The 14,498-nt window shown below is 29.7% G+C and overlaps 1 protein-coding gene across 2 annotated transcripts in view; it reads left to right on the forward strand.

Annotated features, from left to right (window-relative positions):
• The first annotated feature begins 888 nt into the window (after positions 1-888).
• LOC110998746 (pyrokinin-1 receptor-like) overlaps positions 889-14,498 on the forward strand; it is a 35,263-nt gene continuing 21,653 nt past the window's right edge. For both annotated transcript variants that reach the window (XM_022267517.2, XM_022267518.2), the window contains exon 1: positions 889-1,008. The gene's annotated coding sequence lies outside the window, so the exon portion shown is untranslated. The remainder of the gene's footprint in view (positions 1,009-14,498) is intronic.

A 14,498-nucleotide genomic window follows, 5' to 3' on the forward strand; every position in this document is an offset into this window, starting at 1 on the left:
GCAAGAATTCTACTTTGATTAAAAATAAAGGCAACTTATTATCATTTGATGCTTTAACGGAATGTACTTTGATATTTCCACAAATATGATCTGCGCAAATTTTCAAATAAACGTTTTTTTTTCGTTATTCTCATTTATGTTTGTTTTATTCTTATTGTCAAAAATAGTATGTAAACTGCGGAAATGTATAAATAAAAGTGCCTTGAAAAACCCAGGGTACACAGTTGTGAGTTTGGTTTACGTGTTCTAGATCGAGCTAAAAGTCTACGAGGGTATCGATGGCATTGCCTGAGCAATAAAGATCGGTCGGTTGGATAAACGCAAGTTTTAAAAAGAGGGACTTGGTATGAAATTATATTTTGATCCATTTTCAAAGCGAGAGCACACTTCAATCATCGGGGCAGATAAAATATAGTATTTAATGTAGGCTATTTGAATCACCGGTTAAAAGACGAAATGCGATTAACTCAGATCATTTATTATTTTTTTCAAAGTTGTTATCAACAAAGACTTATGTCTAAATTTTAAGGTATCAATATTTAATATAAATTAAACCATAAAGAAATAGAACAAGTGTCAATATGTTTTCTACGCGATGTAAAATTGATAGATCCCAAGATATGTCCTTTAAAAATTTACGCTGATAAAGCATTAATAACATTATTATAGCTAATTTTACTTATAAGGATCGTGTGAAAGTAGATTTTTGTATCGTTAATTAACGCGTAATATTTATCTCTTTAAATAAATTTATCTCAGTTGTTAAATTTCATGAATAACAGTTTAAGCATTAAGCGTTGTTTTCGATAATGACCTTTACGAATGTTCCGCCTTTTCTCAAATTCTCACGTTAGGCAACCATAGACCACTTCAGTTGTGTGCGTCGCGTGCCAGCTTACAGTAGCGCAGCGCGTTCTTAAACCATAGAGTTTATTACGAAATATATATTATTATTACGTGCTTGTGTTTATAATCAAACTGAATTTGGAACTTTACTAGTACATAGAGGTTTGTTTGTTCTATTTATGATTTTTTTGGGTCTCAAAAAGTCACAATATTTTTTTTTAAAGTAGCCGTTCAACAATAATATATAATATTATAGTTGTATGTATTATTTTAACATTAGTGTGTGAAATTTTTTATCTTTATTTTGATTTTTTCGATTAATATTTAACCTTCAATATATAATCACCGCGTTGTATTTTTCGTTGCTATTAATTCAATGTAATGAATTCATACATATAAATTACGTTATTACACAAAACTTTAGGTACGTTATAATTTAATAACTATATGATACAATTTTAAAGATTTCCTATGTATTGTAACAAATTATTCGCAGACCGAATAATAATGTAAACAATAGCGAAATTGTTTAACTAAATCCGAATTTCCAATTTTAATTTATTAACAATAAAAATTAAAACTGTGTTAATTTTATTTTTCAAATAGTGGATTTTGTTTTGTACCTGATGTAGTACTACTAATTACGAAGTAATCTTTTGTAAGTTTTTTTATCTTTTATAAGAAGCACTGATTTAATTTCCATAAGTCATAAAAAGTTATACATTCATTGTTTATGTTTTAAGTCATATACTAATTCGCATACGTTATATTTATTATATTTATTTATTATGGTTTTGTTTATATTTCAAACAAAACCATAATAAACAAATTTTTTTGTTCTCTTTTTTACTTAACAAAAAATACAATAATAAATAATTAATTAATTTACTTTTACAATGCAAAACAGTTGTTTCGCTTGGTATCAAGCCTGGGTCTTCAGGATAAACGAATTGTTTCCTATTCAATGGAATTAAATATTTTCATTCGGTCTACGGAAGCTACGGATTGTAGACATGATGGTTATTGTCGTAGCCCGTAGGCCTGAAAGTAGCCTCTGTTGGGCTATTTAGTTTAATAATTGTATGAATGGCGTAATTAACCTTTAGTTACGGCACTACACTTTGGCAGATATCTTACATAATATTGTCTATGGGTTAGGGGAGATTTACTTCAATCAAGACGAACGCTTTACAGAAACTCGTTCTTTTGAAGGAACATGAGGCTTAATTCACTTGGCTAAGGCTCGTGAGTGCTTCGTTTTAAGAATTGGAACGCTTTTAAAAATTGTTTCTGGAATATCGTTTCGAAATGAATTAAAGAAATAAGTAGTAGTGTTTATATTGATACTATATATAGTGTATCACAAAGAACGGTTCGGTGGCCATCGATGCATAATCTTATACTTAGTCCTGAGTACATACCTCAATGTAGTGCTCCGTATTAGAACGAAAGGCACAAAATGACGTCAGCCGTAAGGATGTGGAGAAATTGTTAGTTTTGGAACAAAAGCACTCACTATAAGTCTTAATGGAGGACGTAACTATTGGCAAGAAATGCACAAAAACAGTATATAAAATTGCATCTAACTTTACCCAACTAAAGCTCAACAACGACTCATTAACAATGCGCGGATCAGCCGAGTTAAAATATTTTTGGGATCACCCTCATGACCCTCATTAAATTTTCTGAAAATAAAAATGATTCTATTACGAACATATAGTATCATTAAAAACAGAGTATAAAATCACATGTGTAACAGTTTACATTTATAAACAAAAATATTAAAAAAAATAGTATGATAAAGGTGTTCTAATAAAAAGGTAATAGAGTTTTGTATTTGTACAATAAATTTGCTCTCTACCTTTCCGGATAGAATTGGCAATAACGAAATATTGATTTGTGTTTGCAAGGGCTGTGTTTTTCAAAAAAGGTCTTAGAGTAAATATTAAACTCGTATTATATTATCGAAAGAGTTTGACTGATTAACTTTAATATCCCTAATATCCCAACAGCATAGGATTTGGTTTTGACTTAGGTATCCTTAAAAGGAATACAACTACTGCGTATTTCATACATATCTAAAATATTCCATCTTAAACGCACATAATTTTATTTTAAAGCTGACGTATTCATATAATACATTAATGATAATAAAATTCCTATCCCTAAGTTATATTTATGGCAATAATGCCATGAAGCCGCGCGAAGTATCGGCGTTACTATAAAACGTGGATCTATATATATAAAAATCAATTGCTGTTCGTTAGTCTCGCTAAAACTCGAGAACGGCTGAACGGATTTATCTTATCTTGGTCTTGAATTATTCGTGGAGGTCTAGGGAAGGTTTAAAAGGTGAGAAAAATTCGAATAATTGCCGGGAAAATCCTCAAAACAGCATTTTTCTATTTCCCATACAAACGTTTTCTAAATAAAATGGAGAGTCAATTTGTAATTTATTGCCGCTGCATAAAGTTCAAATTCGCGTGCGCGTTGGAGGACCTAATATCGCGTTCTGAAACTCAACAAAAGTGAAAGTGAATCGCGAACGCGACAAAATTGCATAGTCTCAAAATACATAGTACATAAATAAACACAATTTTAGCTAACTTCAGTTGTTACTCTGTCCGATTATTTTTTTATTTTAGCTAACTTAAGTTGTTACTCTGTCCGATTATTTTTTTAATAAGACTATATAGAAATCGAAAGATAAATCAATAATAATAAAGACAAATTAAATTATGGTTTCCTTCAAATCAGTCGACACCGTAATGAACCAGGATGACGTAATCAACTATCCCACTGAGTTTTTAAATTCACTGGAATTGCCTGGATTACCACCTCACAATTTGCAGTTAAAAGTAGGATCAGTTGTCATCATGCTGCGTAACATTAATCAACCTCGACTATGCAATGGAACAAGACTGGCTGTGAAAAGACTGATGAATAACGTCATTGAGGCGACAATCATAAAAGGAAAATACAAAGGAGAGGATGTCTTGATCCCGCGGATACCGATGATTCCAACGGACTTACCATTCGATTTTAAACGCTTACAATTTCCAGTACGTCTGGCCTTTGCGATGACCATAAATAAATCGCAAGGACAGTCTTTAGAAGTTTGTGGAATCAACTTGGAGTTTCCCTGTTTCGCGCATGGACAATTATACGTCGCGTGTTCGCGCGTCGGAAAACCGTCTTCTTTGTTTATTTACGCACCACAAAACAAAACAAAAAATATAGTTTATGAGAAAGCTTTAAATTAATTAACAGACTGTATTTTCACAGTGTGTGTCTGTGAATACCAAATTTAAACCTTATAAATAGCCAGTATTTCAGGAAAACTCTGATTTCTAAGTAAGCAACATGATGTATCGAAAATAATAATAAAACTTCATGCTTTATTCAATAAATGCTTTTTCATTAATAATTATTTTGTTTGTTTTAAAATCATTTTATACAAAAGATTAGGTCTTTTATTTATCGATGAGGCAGTACGAAGTCTGCCGGGTCAGCTAGTTATGAAATAAATATGTGTTACCATGGTAACATGAATTAACACCGTAACTATGATATCACCAACAGCAGGTACATTATAATAAGGCCTTAACGATCTTTCTCCACTTCAAATGGCAATTGTAAGTTAATTTTGTCTTTTTCACTCTTATGTGAAATGTCTCTTTGTAAATAAACAACAAAAACATTATTTAATTAATAGTTGCAGTTGTTAAGGCCGTTGGTGTTTAAGTGTCATTGATATAAAATTAAAAGAATATAAATTATAAGGTTTTGTTAAGGTCTCCTCGTACAACATTTAGGGAAAGGAAACATCAAGGCAGCTCATGAAAAGTAATCACAACCAGTACCCCGAAATAAGGTTATTTTAATTAACTTTAATTAATTGATTCAGCGTTTATTTGCATTTTATTTAGTTCTATATAGATGTTTTATTGCGTAATTGTTAATTAATACACTGTTATCAGCGTATTAATTAACAATTAAATCATAACCCTTCATTGACTTGAATGCTATTAAACAAAGCAAAGTAATTTAATTAAAGTATTTTGTCTGAAAATTAATTATAGTTGCATTAATAAATTAAGGCGAGACTTTAAATTATTCATAATCTGACTTTTAACTTGTTTCTCTTACGGAATAATAATGCTATGACACCGTAGTACCGTACACTAATTTTTATTAAATTGAATTATAAAGATAGATACTAGGAAAAAAAGGTACATGCTAGCTAGTACGTAGCCTTAAAAATCCCTGTACTTTAAAAAGTGGGTGATTTTACCTGAGCATTTAATATCAATGTAAATTTAAATGTATTATATTTTTATATTTATAAATTTAAAGGTTACATGCTTATTCTCTCGAAAGAATGATTACAATGCGTATTTGATTTTCGGCCAAGCTAGTTTTTTGTATTTCGATATGACTTGGCAATCACGGAGGCGGTTACAATTTTAATAGATCTTTTACTTGAACCTGCCTATCTACGCTGGAGTATAAAAAAGAAGAAAATGTTTAACTTAATCTTACTGTTGGCCAAATGAACCATTTGAAAACAGACTAACGCAATTATCAAGCCGGCAGTAACATAACCACTCGTCACATTGAGAGTCATATATAGGGTACAAAACAGTAGCAACAGTACATAGCACAGTTGCTTATGTTATACAAATTAATATGGTGCAAATTTCAAATAAGTATTAGTTTTGACTAGATGTACAAAGTGCCATGAACTTGATGTGTTATAAACAAAGTCATTGTTCCCTGAACAACACAAAAGTGTTATTTTAAATTCAACTTTAACATTTGTGATAATTAAACAAAAGACGCATTTGTAATTCAAGATACGGAAATATAATCACAGAATAAACAAAAGATTTTGCGAGTTTAAAAAAGAATATTGCTTTATTTTTAATAGAACTACTTTCACATGATCTTATTATGTAAACAATTTATTTATATTCGGTAAAAATAAAAGCATAACAGGAGATCAAAACTAGTTTGTCTCATTATAAATATGTTAACATGTATCAATTAAAACTACAGCAATAAATACGATACCTTTAAAGAAATATGTAATTAAGTTTTGTGTTATTGTATGTTATAATTAACAGCTTTCAGTTAAAGTACTTACGATTGTTAATAGTCAATCTTTTATTTTATATTTGGTTATTTGTTATGTTTATATATATTTGGTTATGCTTTTTGATAGATAAGTGTCAAAATTCTCATTCTAAAAATAAACAAAACTGTGTTTGATTATATTAATTGATATATAATGTAGGATAATGACATATTATGTTTTTCTTATGTACTTTACGTATTTTTTTAATTTTTTGTCCTATTTTACATAAAGTTGAATTGACTAAATACATACTATAAAAAAATAGGCTCCAAGCGATATTCTTATTCAATCCGAGCGTCAACTTTGTATTTGCCCACGTCTTTTCGTAACTCGACACATTGCTAATCATAGTAGGTGGCTGAAACTTACACTTACACAATAGAATGTTTTATTTTTCTCTCATTACTGTGCAAATACCACGCACTATTACGCGTTACGAACGCAGAAACAAAGAATATTAAATAACAATTATTACAATTCTCGAAATTTAACTCCCTTTTGACAGTTTCTGCGTTCTAAGGGAATAGGGTCTGAAAAGCCTCGTACCAATTGGAAATATTGTATTTAGTTTTCGTTGTATTATTTCGGTCTTCAGTGACTAGCTGACACGGCCATTCGATTTGTGCAACAATAATTGTCATTGGTTGACGTGAGTACTGGTAAAACTTCATTAATGGATTTGTTTAAATAACCTTACTTTAAATGTCTTTGGCTGACCATGATTTGGTATTAAATATTTTCAAGTAAAAATTGTGAAATAGACTTTACTAGTCATATGATTATTACCATCAACGTCAGTCTATTTATGGCAACAAATATCTGCGACTTGCTGTTACAAATGAATGGCATATAGACTAGAAATACTCTCATTGGAATGAATAATACCATGAGTTATCATATTGTATCGTTTTGTAGTTGAATGAACACCGAAAGACACCAAACTTAATAATTTGCCAATATATTTCCTTGTTAAGGCCCTGAATACTTTCACATTGTTATCTTCCGCGTAAAATTCTGTTTTATTTTTTACGACATGAATATTTTATGTGATGCAATGCATTTTATATTCAGAATTAAATCTTTTGTCTATATAACATTCCAATCGTACAAAGTCCAAATATTCCTAAGCTAACCTTGATATATTTGTAGAAATATCAAAAATTAAAGAAAATTAAGACTATTTAATAATAAAAGCATGAACTTATTTGGAAAAAAATATCAACATATCTAAATTTTTTATTGATATATAAGTTTTTACATCTCATAAATACATATATGTAATTATGACTATTCAATATATGTATTAGTAGTTAAAATATATTGAGCAAGATACATTTCTTCATTTGGGCTGAACTATTCTACATTTAATAATATGACTGTTAGTTCTATTAAATCGTTAAATAGATATTGGTGATGAATTCCTGATAAATATAGTGACTGAATCCACATTGTAATCGTATTTTTATTATCGATTTATTTAGCTTTTAAAAAAGTTTACAACTGATTATCAAACTCTTTGAAATTAAATAAACTCAAACAGACATTAGTTGCATATGTAAAATGTATTTTAGTCCTATAGTATATTATGTCAAACAGCTAATTAATAATTTAAATTAATACATCAGCAGTTGATGAGTGCCTACGCGCGGATTTGGAGAAATTATGCCGATGTTTAAAAGATGATACTTGAATTACACTTTCCGGAAGCCTATTCCAGTCAGTCTATTAGGTCTGGGAGAAAGCTCTTATTGTTTTAAAGAACTGCCCCTAAAATAAAGAGCCTCACAATTCCTGGACCGCCATAGTGGCCAGTAAGGATTTTATAGGTTTCAATGGGATTACGCTAACTTCCTTAACCAGTAAGATCAAGTGCTTTCAGACGCTCCTTATAAGGTTTGTTCTTAAGTGTTCTGACCATTTTCGTGCCTTTTCTTTAAACCCTTTCAAGCATATTAATATCCTTCATGAAAAAGGATTCCAAATACTGTAAGCATACTCAAACAGGAGTAGGTAATAATTGTGTTTATTACAAATATTATATTATTTTAAGTCAAATTAAAATATCTACAATATTTAACTAATTATTTTAAATTAAAATTTAAAATTAGTTGTGAAAGGTCTGCTGTTTCTTTAACCTAAATGAAGGATTATCTACTATTGTAACCAATGACTTGTCAGCCCGAAGGCCTCGTCATACTGATATTGATACAGAATATAGGTACAGACATAATTTGTAAAGTTTTACAGTCAATTTACAATGTGATCAAAAACAGTACTTTAAGTTTACTAGAATATAATGAACAAAGATTCTCTTTGTAGCAAATAAAATAAACCAAATCATAATATGCTATTTCGTTTGTTGTTCACACTCAGTACCCTAAAATAAGAACTAATTCAGAGTGTCATAAAAAGCAGAATGTCTATGGTTCTGTGAAGTGTAAATTGATCTATTGGTGATCTGCCAAAATATATTTATGATCCTATTTTGAATTTTTACTAGTGTGCCAGTCAATATTTGTATCACAGTTCTTAAATAGAACGTGAAGAACTCAAAATCATAGTTAAAAAATTTTAATAGTATCACAAATGTATATATTATTATTCTCTTGGTTTTATTAAAGTAATAATTTTTTTTATTAAAATATTAAAGTAAATCTGTACCGATTCACGTACTTTCCAGCAAACGTACCATACTTTGGATTATTGTCTTCTTCTGTGTTTAAATACACGAATAAAGTATGTTGACAAAATATTTGTGCTGGATTGAAGACCTATTGGAAAAGCCTCGACCAGGAGGAACCCTAATGATATGAAACACTTGTTTAACTAACGAAAATGTTTTTATGTTAAATCCTTGATCGTTATACCCTCTTTGAGTTTGGATTATGAAGTTCTGTTAAATGGAGTGGACTTTACTTCTAAACCCATTACAGAATTAACATTGGACCAATAAACTTAAGCTTTCTTACGTGAGGCAATTTAAATATTTCTGTCTGGTTCTTAAAAAGAATAGCGATTTCGACTAGTTTGACAAAGTAATTTTTTTGCCTTAGGTCTTCTTAGTAATATTTTCGGATATGCGGTTATTCGTTGTTCAGTATTAGTTATTATTATTTAGCCTTTATTTACCACCTAAAACATTGACAACACAACACAAAAAATATTTTTTAAATATAATTTAAAATGATTACATTAATAAAGTTAAGTATTTGGTTGGGTTCTAAGTATAGGGTTTGAATCCCATCTTGGGCCTTCTCCAGCTTATGCCATCATATTTGTTTTTCGACATTTCCTATCCACTTGTATAATAGATAGGGGATGGGCTACGAATTTCAATTGTGTTACGCGCTATACTCAATAAGATATTTTTATTTTTATTGACTATAAAAACCATGCCATGCCAGCCCAGTGTCTCTCCGTTTTAATAGAATATATATTCTTCATGTACTTCTATGATACAACCCTTTGTCTTCTGACTGCAAGCCCTCTGCAGGCCTCAGTACTAGGATGTCAATATAATTATACATTTCTAACCACACAATTGTTTCTCAATGTGGTAAAAACAGACCAATTTAGTTTTTATGAATGAAAGGTTTCGTTATTAACTTTTATATATATCTGCTATAGGTTGCTTAGAGCATCGTTTCCCCTTATTATTTATCACAAATAGAAAGAGGAAAAAAATAAGTTCAGAAGCAGGAAAACATTCCTCTCAACATGTCAATGCAGGAAAATTTCTATATTTCGGAAAATAATAATATTTTTCTATAGGTATTCATATAATTTTTTTAATTCATATTCTCAAAATGCGTTTCCTTCATGACATTTCAAAGCAGGGTTCTCTAAGCACGACTGTAAGCCTCTATTTAGCAAATTCTTAATAGTACAAATCATATTACTTTACCTTTAACAGATGTTGTTTCGCTGAAAATCGAACTACCGAATAAATGTCGGTGAGAAAATGACGAAACACAATGTGCTGAAAACTACCGAAAATCGTTTAATCCCCGAAATTAAAGTTTTAATGTAGTTGGTAATTGGCAATTACTATAAGTATAATAATGGCAGTTTTTTCGCTCGTACATTATTATTATCAACGTGGTATCTTTTCATTTAAATGTTAATGAATTTTATTTCGCTTAACTTTTTGCTGTTTGAATAAATGTATGATTAATGTTTAAATTATCATTTTCTTACAGCATTATGATAATACGGTCTATAGCATATTTCTCATTTTTAAATTTATAGAAATAAATTTCGTATAATATATATCTTTGGTAAAGTAAATCATTATATACTAATGGAAAGATCGGCTCATTCTTAAAGATATATATCAAGTAATATATTTCATAGATAATAATATCGAATTACAGGTTTTTGTGTTTCAATGTCATTAAGCTTGAAATAACATTGAACAATTGCTTGAAATTCTATCACAAATAATGCACGTATATACAGGCTAAAATATATAAAATGGCAATTTAAAAGAAAAATGCCATACGCGATTTGAATATGATGTGAATAATGGGTTTGTTGAGTCTAATGACTCTTCTACCTATTTACTCCTCCTTTGACTCGGAGAAGCTATCATATTCGTTTAAGATTAAATTATTATTTGTCAAATTCTATTAGAATCCGTTAAACAACGTATTCACTTACAACACAAGGCCGGTTCCACGACACAGCCACACCTTATTTTTTTAGTCCATTTTTTAACCAGCCATCAAAGAAGGATACATTGTCTGTGTTCGACCTGTTTAAGAAAATGTTATTTATAAAAAATAAATAAATGCTTACAATATTTATATCTTATATTTTTTTCTTCATTGTTCTTTTAAAAGTCCCATCTGTCTTCAGACAACTTTCAGTTATTCAGCTTTTATTCTTAAATTAGATTTTAAAATCTTATGAATAGATAAAATCGTAGAGAATCAAGAGAGTGAAGTGTTTAAAATGAGCCTTACAAGATGTAAAGCACTTATATCTTTTATTTTCGTACTACAGCTTCGATCGCGTTTTTTTTCTATAAAAAAAGTCCAATCATAAAATATTATAAAAATAATTTCAGAGATTTAAGTATGGCTACGAGCAAGCTTTATTCGATTAAACAAGTCAGAATTGTAGGATCTGGACCATTATTTATAATAACCTTGGGCTTTAATGATTAATGGAAACGGTGAAACTCGACTATAATTTGTTTAATATTTTTTGCATAATCTTACAGAAATCGTGCCAATATTTACTACTTACTTACCAATGAGGGGAACATATCTACGCATGTTTAATTAAAAATAATGTTTCAAAGATTGATGATGTGATCTGATGTGATTTATGGCCGTTTAAAGAGGCTTTATCACATTTTATAGAATTGAAATTTGTATAAGGTTACTCTCGTTTTCAGGAGGCTGAAATAATTTTCTGACTGTTGAAGAGTAAGTGTAGTCGAGTGGTTAAGTTTTTAGGGAACCCTTTTTCCGGTGTTTTCAAGACTGATTATACCCTTTTTATGAAGGAATATTCCGGAGTGACCTTTATGTAACAAGTAAGGTATGAGACAAGGACGTAATTAGAAGATCGGAACCTTCTCGAAGCCAGACTTACCATTTTAGAAAGCCGAACGACAAGGACGGAGAAATTTGCCTAAGTGATTAAAAGGACAAACGTACTAGAATAGTACTTAGTACAAATCCTGCCTAGAAAGTTCTCGAACATCGTTCCAGGCATAAATATTCGAGCCGAAACGCGACCATTCAATTCAGTTTTGAGTGTGATTCCAAGAGATTAATTTCTGCGCATAAGTTGTGCATTTTTTTATTGTCGTTGATTTATTTAAAAATAAACCCTTGAAGATATCTACGGCGTTTTATATCCGATCCCCTAGCTCGTAATAATATGACGTAAATAGGCGAGATGCTTAGCCAAAAATCGTACCTTGAACCTTTAAATACGTAATTGCTGAAGTAGGATTGAACTCTCCAATGATTCATGAGACAAACACATTTTTGTTTTTTTAATAATCATATACCACATTAATTAACACAGGCAGACAATTTTTGTGTTTTGCCCATGCATTACATTACATGCCGGAACGCTTAAACAATGAGACATTCCTTAAATAATAATAATAAATAACTGTTTCATAATTGTAAGAAGAGCCATCCTTGTAACTGTCTCGAGTCGACATAGATTACATTTCCTTTATTCCAAACATAGATTCTAAATTTGTTTTATTGCTCGTTGATACTGGAGACTCATACTGCTTTGCTTAAATTCAGGTAAAGATCTGTGGCTTTCTGATAAACCAGTTCTATTCTTTTTTCAATACATGATACAAAGGTAGCATTTTTGTTGTATCTTCGCCGACAATTGATATAGTCATGATGGTTAAATCTTAAGTTTTTATTGACTTTTAATATTTTTTTGCTTCATTCTCATAATTATTAAAAACAGAAAAAGAGGTTTATAACCAACTTAATTCGATCCTGCTAGGAAGGGTGGTCGCGTGGTTACCATGGCAACGATATGGTTTTTGTATTGTGATTTTTTAAATGGTAACAGTGGCATGGTAGTGTTAGTACACGCTTTATAATACGAATGTTTGATAAATGTTATATCGAACATTCACAATTACTAGTTCCATACATGAAAGGAAATATTGCATTGTATACAAGATGCTTTAGATAATTTTGCGTAAATTCTTATGTCAGCAACCAGGATCTAAATTTTTAATGAGTTAAAATAATAGAGAATTGTGAAGCAGAAAAGGATATAATTAAACATTGTAATCGAAAAAGATAATACATCATTTTTGGTCTAGAGAATTAAATTTAATTACAATAATTTTATGAAATGTTTTTAGGAATTCAGTTTGTATGATAAACTAAATAAAATCTGTACATTAGACTTATGTATCACCTCAGTGTTATCTCATTTACTGGTAATTTTTCAGTCATTACATTCAAATAAACGTTTTTTAACAGATGATTAATATTGTAATTAAATAAGATTCATTTTATGATATATGTGAAAACCGAGATATCTTAAGCTACGTATGTCAAATTAAAGTTATTTTAATTTTATAAATTATGTAATTTTTTTATAATAATCCATATTAATAATTTGAAGCGAAATGCAAAATCACTGGACCTTTTACAATATTCACACACCAATGAAAAAAATACTTATCTTATTCATAAAAAAACTTAAGTCTTAGGTAAAATCGTCTTTTATATAATAATACTAACTTGTTACTAAATAAGTATATCGCTCGAATTCATATAAAGAGAAAATATTGTCAATAATATAATTGGCAATTTTATTTAAATATAAACGTAAATAAATAAAATTATATTATTATAACAGTTTTTTTAATGTAATGGTTGTTTTTGTATTATCACTGTTTATTGTATTTACCCGATTTCGCTGGTTGTGTCCACATGTTTTAGGGACGACACCGGTTTTTTATATTTTTGTTTTTATGTTAATTTTGACATGTGTTTGTCTTAATTTTGTGTTCCAAATGAAAAAACAAAAACTGTTTTGCGATCTTGGATCAAATTAAATAAATATGTTATTATTGTTGTAGTTTACCCTAAAGTGTTTTTTTGTAACAGAAAACACAAACTGTATAGAATAGGATTTTATAGAAGAAATCGCGTCTATTTATATAAGTATATATAAATTGTCTATTGAAATATTAGCTACTCCTTTAGGCTTCAGAATCACAATTGACACTATAAATAACTGTCATAAATCGTCAATGCCCTATTGTCGCGCTTTCTCATAAAAATTGGAACAAACTTGCATGATGTTATTGTCTGTATGTCGTAAATCTTATTTTTATAGTTCATAAATGAATATTGTCACTAAACGTTTAACGATAATTCAATGAATTATTGATATATATATATTCGTTACTGGTATTTTATGATTCATTAATATTACGGAATCTGTCATTCTGCATCGATTTTTGAGTTTCATCCTCAGGTACACAATCGAAACTCAGCATACATCAAAATTAATCTGTTTTTTTATGAAATCATACTTATCGCTACACATTCAATATTATATTACGACTTGTGACTTAACGATGTGTTGATTCAAGGTACAAGTAACAAAGAAATATCCAGTTGAGCACGGGCGTTATAAAAATATGTTTTAGGTTTATTAATAACTGCATAAAATTAAAATTATAAAAAAATCTAAGCTTTTTTACCGATCATTAATGTGAAACGTAAATTAAGTCGTATAGCATTTTTAACAACAAAACTCCGCGCTGTCCTGTCAGACATCGAATTTGTCTCACATTTTTTGTGACGAAAATTATACGTTTCATAATAAGAAATATTTACATATTTTTTTAATATTTCAAGAGATCCACCCCTTGGTCGTTATACAATTGACGTTTTTGGAAGTTTATCGAGCACCCTTTATGCTATGTGGGACCAGGCCCGAAAAGTAATTCGATTCATGTTCTTTTTAGATAAGTGTACCAATTCCTAAAAGGGCGGGAACT

The sequence above is a fragment of the Pieris rapae genome, chromosome 9 (assembly GCF_905147795.1).
Source record: "Pieris rapae chromosome 9, ilPieRapa1.1, whole genome shotgun sequence".
Lineage (NCBI taxonomy): Eukaryota > Metazoa > Arthropoda > Insecta > Lepidoptera > Pieridae > Pieris > Pieris rapae.